Here is a 10805-nt window from a genome sequence, read left to right on the forward strand (position 1 = left end):
TCTGTAGATAGGCCCCTGGCATCCTCAGCACTGTCCTTTCTCTTGCCAACAGAACCAGAGACCTCCTGATCCATCCTCCTCCCAGCTGATCCATGGTGCCTTCCCCTCTTGGTGGCTCCCTGCCTGCTTCTCTAGCCTCAAGACCCAGCCCTGCTGGACAGAGACAGACCATGTATGTTTTGGAACCAGCTGGACCCCTCGGCTTCCTTACGTTTGGTCAGGATGTGCCTGCTGCTGGGAACGCCCTTCCACTCCCTGACAGACTGGGAGTGTCCTCCTCCTCCAGGAGGACCTCCTAGAGTGGGCATATGTGGTCCGTTGATGGCTCCTTCCTCAGGGCCCCAGCTCTACTCTGTTTATCCCTCGCTGAGTGCCCACCTATGTCTGTACGGTGCCTCCCCAGCCACAGCCTCAGCCTGACCCTGGCCACAGACAGGGCCTTCCTCCTCTCCCCGTCCATATCCCCAACCCCACCAAGGGGCCATAGTAGAACGTGGTGGGCAAACACCAGGCCGAGGTGGTATCCAGCTTTACCCCTTTCCAACCGGGACCTCAGACAAGTTATGTAATCTCTGTGAATCCCCATCTGTCAAAAGTGGTAATAACGCCTACTTCCCAGGACGGGTAATTGAGCCTGTAAAGTGCTTGGCGTGGAGCCTGGCATACCACAGAGTGCAACAAATGGCTGTTGTTAATTACTAGGGCCTGGGAGAAAGCGTAGGTAACTCCGGGTAGCTGACATGTCTGCCCAGAGCCCTGGCTCCTCAGGGAGGCAATGCAGTTCCCCTACCAGCTCTCACTGGGCCCTCCAGCATGGCCTGTGTTCACACTTTCCCGTCCTTCCTCTTTCTGCCGTCGGTCGGCTCGCTCCACCTCAACCAGGGCTTGCCTAAGGCCGCTTTTCCCCATTTGCTGGAAGGAAATGGACCCTGTACCATCCACACGGGCTGGGATGCCCGCTGTCAGAATTATTTCCCTCAGCCTGGGGGCAGGTGGGCTGGCCGGGCTCGTTTTCCTGACTGTAACTGTTGTGGCTTGCTCCATAAGGCCTAGCCTCAAAGTTTGCCCCCAGTCACAGCTGAGTGGGATGCTGAACCAGCATGCTAGGAAACCTAGGTCTTCTGTCTCCAAAGTCAAGACTAGGTCCACTGCCCTGCTGCCGTTCCCTTCCACTCTTTTTTGCATCTATATGGTCTTAGTCTCTACATCTACAAAATGGGCGTAATCATCCTTTTTCCTTACTCCTCCAGTGGTGAGGGAAGAGTGGGTTTAGGCTGGAAACCTGTGAGGAGATGAAGACCTGCAGGCAAACCAGGCTGGGGAGGGAGGCCACACCTCCTGTTCTGCCTCCTCCCTTCCAGCCTCTGAGCCCTGTGCTGAGTCCACAGTGCCCCCTGCTGGCAAGTCAGCCCAGAAGCTCCCTGTGGGCAGCACCAGCTCTTCCTACAACCTCACCCTGCATTTCCTCACAGTGACAGCTGGGAAGGTCGCCCCTGCCCTCAGGGAGCCCCAGTCTGAGAGTGGATGTGTACCCAGGCCTCAGGAAACCCAAGCTGGGTGTGGGAAGCCAGGGCTTCTGCCTGAGAACAGAACTTCCTGGGCCTTGGGGTTCACCATTCTCTTCCGACGAACCGGAAGGGATCTATTCCAGAGAGAAATGCCTGCAGCCTGGCAGGAAGCTGGGGCAGTCTGCTCCAAACCCAGCAGCTACCCCTTGATTAGGGATATTTCCCACTTCTCCCCCACCCCCAGCCCCACAGGGACTGTGTGGGGGAGATGCTAGATGAGGGCTAAGCCTGAGAAATCAGGGTGGGGGGCTGGTCAGGTCCCATGCTCACCCTTGGGCTAAGCACCCTCATTAGCACTGCATCCAGTGATGGGTGGTCCTCCCTCCAAGCCCAGGCCCACCTTCTTCCCTATCAGACCTTTCCCCACATCACTACTGGCAGCTTGATTCTCTCAGCATTTCCTTGACCTTGTTCTGTGTTGGGTTCTGGGGACTCAGAGAAACAAGCTGGCCCTAGCTGGCTCTCAGGACCTTAGACACGGCACTCCTGCTCCAATGCCAAACCTGCTCCCTAGGCTCTGGGAAGAAGGGAGGCAGCCATGGTGAAGAGACATGCCCCAGACAAAAATCCAGCCAGGACGCCAAAAGCAGCAATAACAAAAGGCAAAACAGATAAATGAGATTTCATCAAAATTAAAAACTTTTGTGCATTAAAGGACTTTATCAACAAAGCGAAGATTCAACCTGCAGAATGGGAGAAAATATTTGGGGACCATATAAGGGTTTAATATCCAGAATGTATGAAAAACTCCCACAACAACGAAAAGATAAACCTAATAAAAAAAAATGGGCCAAGGATTTGAATTAGACATCTCATCAAAGAAGAAATACTGATGGCCAACAAACATATGAAAAAGTGCTCAACGTCATTAGTAATTAGAGAAATACAAATAAAAACCATGATGAAATACGTCATTTCCCACTAGAATGGTTATTATCAGAAAATGGAAAAGAACAAGGATTCATGAGAACATGGAGATATCGGAATCCTCACTCACTGCTAGTGGGAATGTAGAACGGTGCAGTCGCTGTGGAAAACAGTTTGGTGGTTCCTCAAAATTTTTAAAGATAGAACTACCGTATGACCCAGCAATTCCACTCCTGGGTATGTACCCAAAAGGACTGAAAGCAAAACGCAAGCAGATACTTGTATACCAATGTTTATGGCAACACTGTTAACAATAGCCAAAAGGTGGAAACACCCGAAGTATCCATACAACAGATGAATGGATAAACAAAATGTAGCATATACATACGATACAATATTGCATTGTATGTATATTAATATTATACAGTATTATTCAGCAGTAAGGAGAAATGAAGTTCTGACACGTGCTATGACATGGACGAGCCTTGATTCCATGAAAACACACTCAGTGAAATGTCAGCTGCAAAATATTACATGAAATATCCCAATAGGCAAATGTATAGAGACCAAAGTTCCTTAGTGGTTACTTAGGGTGGGGGAAGGGAAGGGAAAATGGGGGTACATAGTGGTACAGAGTTTTTGTTCGGGGTAATGAAAAGATTTGGAAATGGATAGTGGTAACTGTTGCATAAGGAGCCCTGGTGGCGCAGTGGTTAAGTGCTCGGCTGCTCACCGAAAGGTCAGCAGTTCAAACCTACCGGCTGCTCCTCAGGAGAAAGGTGTGGCAGTCTGATTCCATAAAGATTTACAGCCTTGGAAACCCTTTGGGGCGGCTCTACTCTGTCCTACAGGGTCGCTATGAGTTGGAATCCACTAGGCGGCAATAAGTTGGTTTTTTTGTTGTTGTTGTTAAATTGTTGTATAACTTGGTGAATGTAGTTAATATCGCTGAATTGTACATGTAAAATTGGATGAAATGTTTTGTTACATGTATTTCACCACAATAAAAGTTAAAAAAAAAAAAAATTCATCCAACTAGGGCTGTTTCCAATCCCCTCCCGAGAAAATCTCCCAATTGTCCCCCACCCTGGCCTCTAGTCTTTGAGGCTTTCCTCCCAAACTGCCTCCTCCTCTGACTGACTGTAGAAGGCCCAGATCAAATTCCTCCTCCTCCTCCAGAAAGGTTTCCAGCCACAGTGATTTTCCCAGCTTCGTACTTCTGCAGAATTTCCCGGCACACACTGCCTTGTCCTGTGTTCATTTATTATCTCGTCTGCCCCATAGAAGCTCTAGACCTCAGGAGGGAAGACCTATGTTATTGTGTTACTTCCTTCTCTGTGCTTTCTGGCAATCTAAATCCGTGGTTCTCATTTGGGGGTAATTTTGTCCCAGAACATTTTTGGTTGTCACAACTAGGGGGTTAGGTGCTATTGGCATCTCGTGAGTAAAGGCCAGGGATGCTGCTGAATGTCCACAATGCACAGGATGGCCCCCACAAAGAATTATTCAACCTAAAGTGTCAGTAATGGTGAGGTTGAGAGACCCTGATTTAAATGAGTCCATAGATTGTGTATTAATATACGGGCCAGAAAAAATGGGCAATGACTCCTGCAGGAGAATCCTTTATTCCATGGAAGGATACAAGGCAAGGCCTCAGGCCAGGCACCAGCTTGCCATCCCTGTGCCCTTTATAATCCCTCCTACACCCTGTCTGGGCCGGTTGTATCTTGTGTGAGGGAAGGCACACCTGAGCTACAGAAGGAGGAGTCAGGGCTTGTCTAGAGAGCTAGCGAGGAAGTGGGCTCTTTCTGGGGAATGCTTTGTGAGCCGGGAGTGGCTTGGCATCAGTTTGTTGTTGTTGTTAAGTGCTATGGACTTGGTTCCGACTCATAGCAACCCTATGTACAACAGAACAAAATGCAGCCCGGTCCTGCGTTGTCCTCACAGTCATTGTTTTGTTTAAGCCTATTGTTGCAGCCGCTGTGTCAATCCATCTCGTTGAGGGACTTCTTTTTTGCTGACCCTCTACTTCACCCAGCATGATGTCCTTCTCCAGGGACTGGTCCCTCCTGATAACACGTCCAAAGTATGAAAGACAAAGTATTGCCAACCTTGCTTCTAAGGAGCATTCTACCTGTACTTCTTTCAAGACAGATTTGTTTGTTTTCTGGCAGTCCGTGGTATATTCAATATTCTTTGTCAACAACATGATTCAAAGGCATCAATTCTTCTTTGATCTTCCTTATTCATTGTCCAGCTTTTGCATGCATATGAGATGATTGAAAATGCCATGGCTTGGATCAGGTACACCTTAGTCTCATAGTGACTCAGAGTGACATCTTTGCTTTTTAACACTTTAACCCGTTAAAACCTGTTGCTGTCGAGTCAATTCTGACTCATAGCGACCCTATAGGACAGAGTAGAACTGCCCCACAGAGTTTCCAAGGAGCGCCTGGTGGATTTGAACTGCCAACCTTTGGATTAGCAGCCGTAGCGCTTAACCACTATGCCACCAGGATTTCCTTTTAACACTTTAAAGAGGTTTTTTTTGCAGCAGATTTTCCTAATGCAATAGGTCGTTTGGTTTTTCTTTCTCTTTTTTAAAGCAAAGAGATTTATTGAAGGTTCAATACAGTTCAAACTGAGGAAAATATCCAACTCACAAAATAAAATTAGAACACTCTGAGATGGTGAGGTTACAAAAAAAACCAAACCCATTGCCATCGAGTTGATTCCAACTCACAGTGACCCTATAGGACGGAGTAGAACTTCCCCATAGAGTTTCCAAGGAGCACCTGGTAGATTCAAACTGCCGACTTTTTGGTTAGCAGTTGTTGCTTTTAACCACTACAGCACCAGAGTTTCCATAGGTTACAAAGACATATTTATATGCTTAAATCAGGAATTAACAATACAAAATTTCTGATTGGTGCTCAGTGATGTAAGGAGGCAGGAGGCAGGATGACTTGAAGTGGGGAATCAATAGGGATTGGTTCAAAGTGTATATGTGGGCTTCTTAGATTGGTTACCTTAGCTAATTGCAGAAGTCTGTGACTAAAAGGGGAATTTACAGAGTGGTAACAATCGTTTCTGGAACATTCTGCTAAGATGGCATCCCTAGCAAACATTCCCAGGGAGTTAGTCGTGTAAGTGATTTCTGTTAAGGGGCTTACATCAAGACCCTCCCTTTAGAGACATCGTTTCCACACCCTTAACTTACCCAAACAGAAAAAACATTTTTTTAGTTGCAAGATTAAGTCTGCTCAAAGTTAACCGTTGCTGAGGAGTAGGCAAAAGCTAAAATGGAGTGGGGGCTAAGGCTCAGGCCAGTCACTTTGGCAGAGTTAAATGCCTCAATTTTGGAGCTCTCACACAAACCAGCTGCCATCAAATCAATTCCAACTCCTGGTGACCCATGAGTCACCCATATGTATCGGAGTAGAACTGTGCACCACAGAGTTTTCAGTGGCTGATTTTTTTGGAAGTAGGTTGCCAGGCCTTTCTTCCAAGGCACCTCTGGGTAGACTTGAACCTCCAACCTTTCTGTTAGTAGATGAGGTTGTCAACTATTTGTACCACCCAGGGACTCCATAGCTTTTCCAAGAACTTGCTATATTCATGTGTTTTTCATTTTACCAAGGGCCAGTGAAAACTCTGTCCTTGTCTAGGGAAACCTTGCTCTAAAATCTTCCTTCTTCTTAGCTTTTCATCCACTCATTCACAAAATAAAAAATAACTGTAGACTACACATAAACACCAAGAACTCCAACCTAAAGAGAATACTTTCCTAACAGTCCCATTTTCGTAGTTAGGACATAATTTATAGATTTATCACTTGCTTATGTAACAAAAAAAAAATTTGCAAAACACATTACTTTCCTCAAATCATAACTTTTAAAATTCACAACTGTAAAAGTCAAGGTAGAAATCTCTATTTAAAGCATTAAAAAATATAATTGAATTATGAACTCATTATGAACTTTGAAGAAATTATTTCACTTCATGGGACTTAGACAATTAATTTGACATGTCATCTGAAGTCAAGAGAAACTATTTCTTGTACATCCAGCATTAATAGAGATTATGGTACATCAATGAACTATTTAAATACAGAGATGAATTTTTAAATAGGTTTCCATAAATAACATTCACAGGAAAATGCATATAATCCAATCTACTCCGGATCTAAGAGTCTTACTATATGCAAATATTGAAAGAAATTATTCTTCTGAAAGTTTTCTCCCTTAAAAAAATACGTTGTGAGAACAGTTTCACCCATGGAAGAAGCAACTGGCACTCAGCAATTTGCAAACAGGACATATAAACGTGAAATTTTTAGGTATGAACGAAGACTGCATGCTGTCAGCCTAGGGGATGGTCTGTTCTCTCCCTTTTCCATGGGACAGGGACATTTCATATTTCACAGTTTCTAAGCTTCCTCAGGAGTGCTGAGGGAGCATCTCCAGACCAGTGGAAAGGAAGGTGCCAACAGCTTACCTCCGAAAAACCTGGATGTGTGGGGAGAATGACTTTTCCAGGGACTCGGATTCTTTTTGCTCGATTTTCTCTGTGGTTGAACCCATCTCCCCTTTGTTTATTTCTCTTTGCTTGTTCCAGTCCTTATTCTCAATCTTGTTGGTTTGAGTCTGACCAGATTATTCTGGCCTCAGGCCTCTGACAGCCCAATGCATTGACGTTTTCACTGAGTCGCTCAAAGCTTCCCACTGCTGGAAGGCCATTGTCATCTGGCTCCTTCGCCAGTGGTCATAGCGGGCTAAACTCTTTTCATTGGTCAGAAACTCCTTTGCCTTCTGTAGTTTCTGGAAAGTGTCCACAGCTTTGGAGTTTTCAGGATGCTTGTCAGGGTGATATTCCGGGGCTCTGATCTTAAATTCTGCCAGGATTTGTTCAACCGAAGACAATTCGTCACATCCCAGCAATCTATAGTAATCTTTAGTAGTCTCCAAACTGTAATTCAGTATTGTATTCATTCAGGCTATTAACTCAGCTTTTTTTCCCTCAGAAACAAGAGGCACAATGAGCTGCAAATTAACAGAAAAAGCCTCCTTAAACCTGATTGCACGTTCAGCAGCACGTTCCAAACAGCACTCTTCATTTCTCGACTGCTGCTTCCGTGGGCATTCACTGTGGAGTCAAGTAAACTGAAATCCTGGACAACTTCAATCTTTTCTCCATTTATCATGATGTGGCTTATGGGTTCAGTTTTGTTTTCTTTATGCTGAGATGTAATCCATCCATACTGAAGGCTGTAGTCTTTGATCTTCATCAGTAAGTCCTTCAAGTTCTCTTTGCTTTTGGCAAGCAAGGTTGTGCCATCTGCATATTACAGCTTGTTAATGAGTTTTCCTCCAATCCTGATGCCCAGTTCTTCTTCATATAGGCCAGCCTCTCAGATTATTTGCTCAGCATATAGTTTCAATAAGTGTGGTGAAAAGGTACACCCCTGACACACACCTTTCCTGATGTTAAACCATGCTGTATTCCCTTGTTCTGTTGGAATGACTACCTCTTGACCAATGTACAGGTTCCTCATGAGCATAATTCAATGTTCTGAAATTCCCACCATTTGTAACATTATTCATAATTTTTATGATCCACACAGTTGAATGCCTTTGCATAGTCAATAAAACACAGGTAAACATCTTTCTCGTATTCTTTGCTTTCAGCCCAGATTCATCTGCTAACAGCAATGATATCCCTCATTCTACCTCCTCTTTTGAATCCAGCTTGAATTTCTGGCAGTTCCCTGTTGATATATTGCTGTAGCCAGTTTTGAATGATCTTCAGCAAAATTTTACTTGCGTGTGATATTAATGATATTGTTCAATAATTTCCACATTCTGTTGGATTACCTTTCTTTGAAATGGGCACAAATATGGATCTCTGCCAGTCGGTTGGCCAGGTATCTTCCAAATTTCTTGGCATAGATGAATGAGTGCTTCCAGCATTGCATCCATTTGTTGAAACATCTTGTCTTAGTTATCTAGCGCTGCTATAACAGAAATAACACAAGTGGATGGCTTTAACAAAGAGAAATTTATTCTTTCACAGTCTAAGAGGCTAGAAGTTCAAATTTAAGGTGACAGCTCCCGGGGAAGGCTTTCTCTCTCTGTTGGTTCTGGGGGAAGACCCTTGTCATCAATCTTCCCTCAAGTGGGTCTAGGAGTTTCTCAGTGCAGGGACCCTGGGTCCAAAAGGACATGCTTTCCTCCTGGGTCTTCGTCTTGGTGGCGGGAAGTCCCTCTGTCTCTCTGCTCACTTCTCTCTTTTATATCTCAAAAGAGATTGACTCAGGATACAACCTAATCTTGTAGATTGAGTCCTGCCTCATTAACACAACTACCTCTAATCCTGCCTCATTAACATCGTAGAGGTGGGGTTTACAACACATAGGAAAATCACATCAGATGACTAAATGGTGGACAATCACACAATACTGGGAATCATGTCCTAGCCAAGTTGACAAACATTTTGGGGGACACAATTCAATCCATAACACATTTCAACTGGTATTTCGTCAACTCCTGGACTGTTGTTTTTGGCCAATGCCTTTAGTCCAGCAGTACCATCGGTTCTTGATCATAGGCATCAGTTTAGTCACCTGTAAAATGGGATGGGGTAGCGCATTCCAGTTCTAATGGTCAAAGGTCCTGAACTGTGTCTCTTGGACTCACAGGTCTGCTGCTGGACCCCTGCAGTAGGGCTGAGGGCCAAGTACTTGCCTCCGGCCCCTTAAACAGATGTGGGGGCTATTGTGGCTATAACTGCGCTCCCAGGAAATAGTTGTAAGAGCAAGAATGCTTTGACAGGCTCCATCAAAGCTGCCTCTATGTCCCCTGGGTGTGAGAGGGTGGGCATAAAGAGCCTCCAGCTGGGACCAGCTGCTGGGCAGTCTCCTAGTGCAGAGGCGGAGTCTCTGAAGGGTGTTCCTTTCCCCTCGCTTTGATTGGGTGAAAAATATCCCAGAGGCTGTTTCCATCTTTTTGCTATTGTGAGTAGTGCTACAATGAACTTCCGTGTACGTATGTCTGTTTGTGTCCCTACTTTTAGGTCCCTAGGGTATATACCAAAGGAGCTCCAGTGGCACAATGGTTAAGCAATAGGCTGCTATTTGAAAGATTGGTAGTTTGAACCCACCCAGCAGCTCCAATGGAGAAAAATCTGGCGATCTGCTTCCTTAAAGATTACAGTCAAGAAAACCCTATGGGGGTAAGACAGTGTACAATACTGGGGAAGCCAGCACAACTTGTCTAAGGCAAGGTCATGGAAGCATGATAGACACATCCAAACTCTCTGAGGGACCAAATTACTGGGCTGAAGTCTCTGGGGACCATGGTCTCCGGAAACATCTAGCTCAATTGGCGTAACATAGTTTAAAAAGAAAATGTTCTACATTCTACTTTGGTGAGTAGCGCCTGGGGCCTTAAATCTTGTGAGCGGCCACCTAAGATACTCCAATGGTCTCACCCCGTCTAGAGCAAGGGAGAATGAAGAAAACCAAAGACACAAGGGAAAGATTAGTCCCAGGGACTAATGGACCACAACTACCACAGCCTCCACTAGACTGAGTCCAGCACGACTAGATGGTGCCCAGCTACCACCACTGACTGCCCTGACAGCGATCACAGTACAGGGTCCTAGACAGAACTGGAGAAAAATGTGGATCAAAATTCTAACTCACACACACACACAAAAAGACCAGACTTACTGATCTGACAGAGACTGGAGAAATTCTGAGAGTATGGCCCCCGGACACCCTGTTAGCTCAGTAATGAAGTCACTCTTGAGGTTCACCCTTCAGCCAAAGATTAGACAGGCCCATTAAAAAAATGAGACTAAATGGGCACACCAGCCTAGAGGCAAGGATGAGAAGGCAGGAGGGGAAAGGAAAGCTGGTAATTGGGAATCCAAGGTCCAGAAGGGGAGAGCGTTAACATGCCATGGGGTTGGCAACCAATGTCACTAAACAATGTGTGTATTAATTTTTAAAAAGAAACTAGTTTGCTCAGTAAACCTTCATCTAAAGTACAATTAAAAAAAAAACAAACCATATGAGGCAGTTCTGCTGTGTCACATAGGGTAGCCATGAGTCAGAACATACTTGATGGCATCCAACAATGACAGGAGTGGGGTAGCTGGATCATACGGTAGCTCTATTTGTAATTTTTTGAGAAATTGCTATACAACGGTTGTACCATTTTATATTTCTACCAGCAATGGATAAGAGTCCTGCTCTCCCCAAATCCTGGCCAACGTTAGTTATTTTCTGCTTTTTTGATCATTAGCATTCTGGTAGGGGTAGGTGGTATCTCATTGTAGTTTTAGTTTGGATCTAATGGCTAATGTGAA

The 10805-nt window shown here is 45.1% G+C and overlaps 1 pseudogene; it reads right to left on the bottom strand.

Moving 5' to 3' along the window:
• Positions 1–6848: 6848 nt before the first annotated feature.
• Positions 6849–7426, bottom strand: LOC126068070 (dnaJ homolog subfamily C member 12-like; annotated as a pseudogene).
• Positions 7427–10805: the final 3379 nt, after the last annotated feature.

The sequence above is a fragment of the Elephas maximus genome, chromosome 26, assembly GCF_024166365.1.
Source record: "Elephas maximus indicus isolate mEleMax1 chromosome 26, mEleMax1 primary haplotype, whole genome shotgun sequence".
NCBI lineage: Eukaryota > Metazoa > Chordata > Mammalia > Proboscidea > Elephantidae > Elephas > Elephas maximus.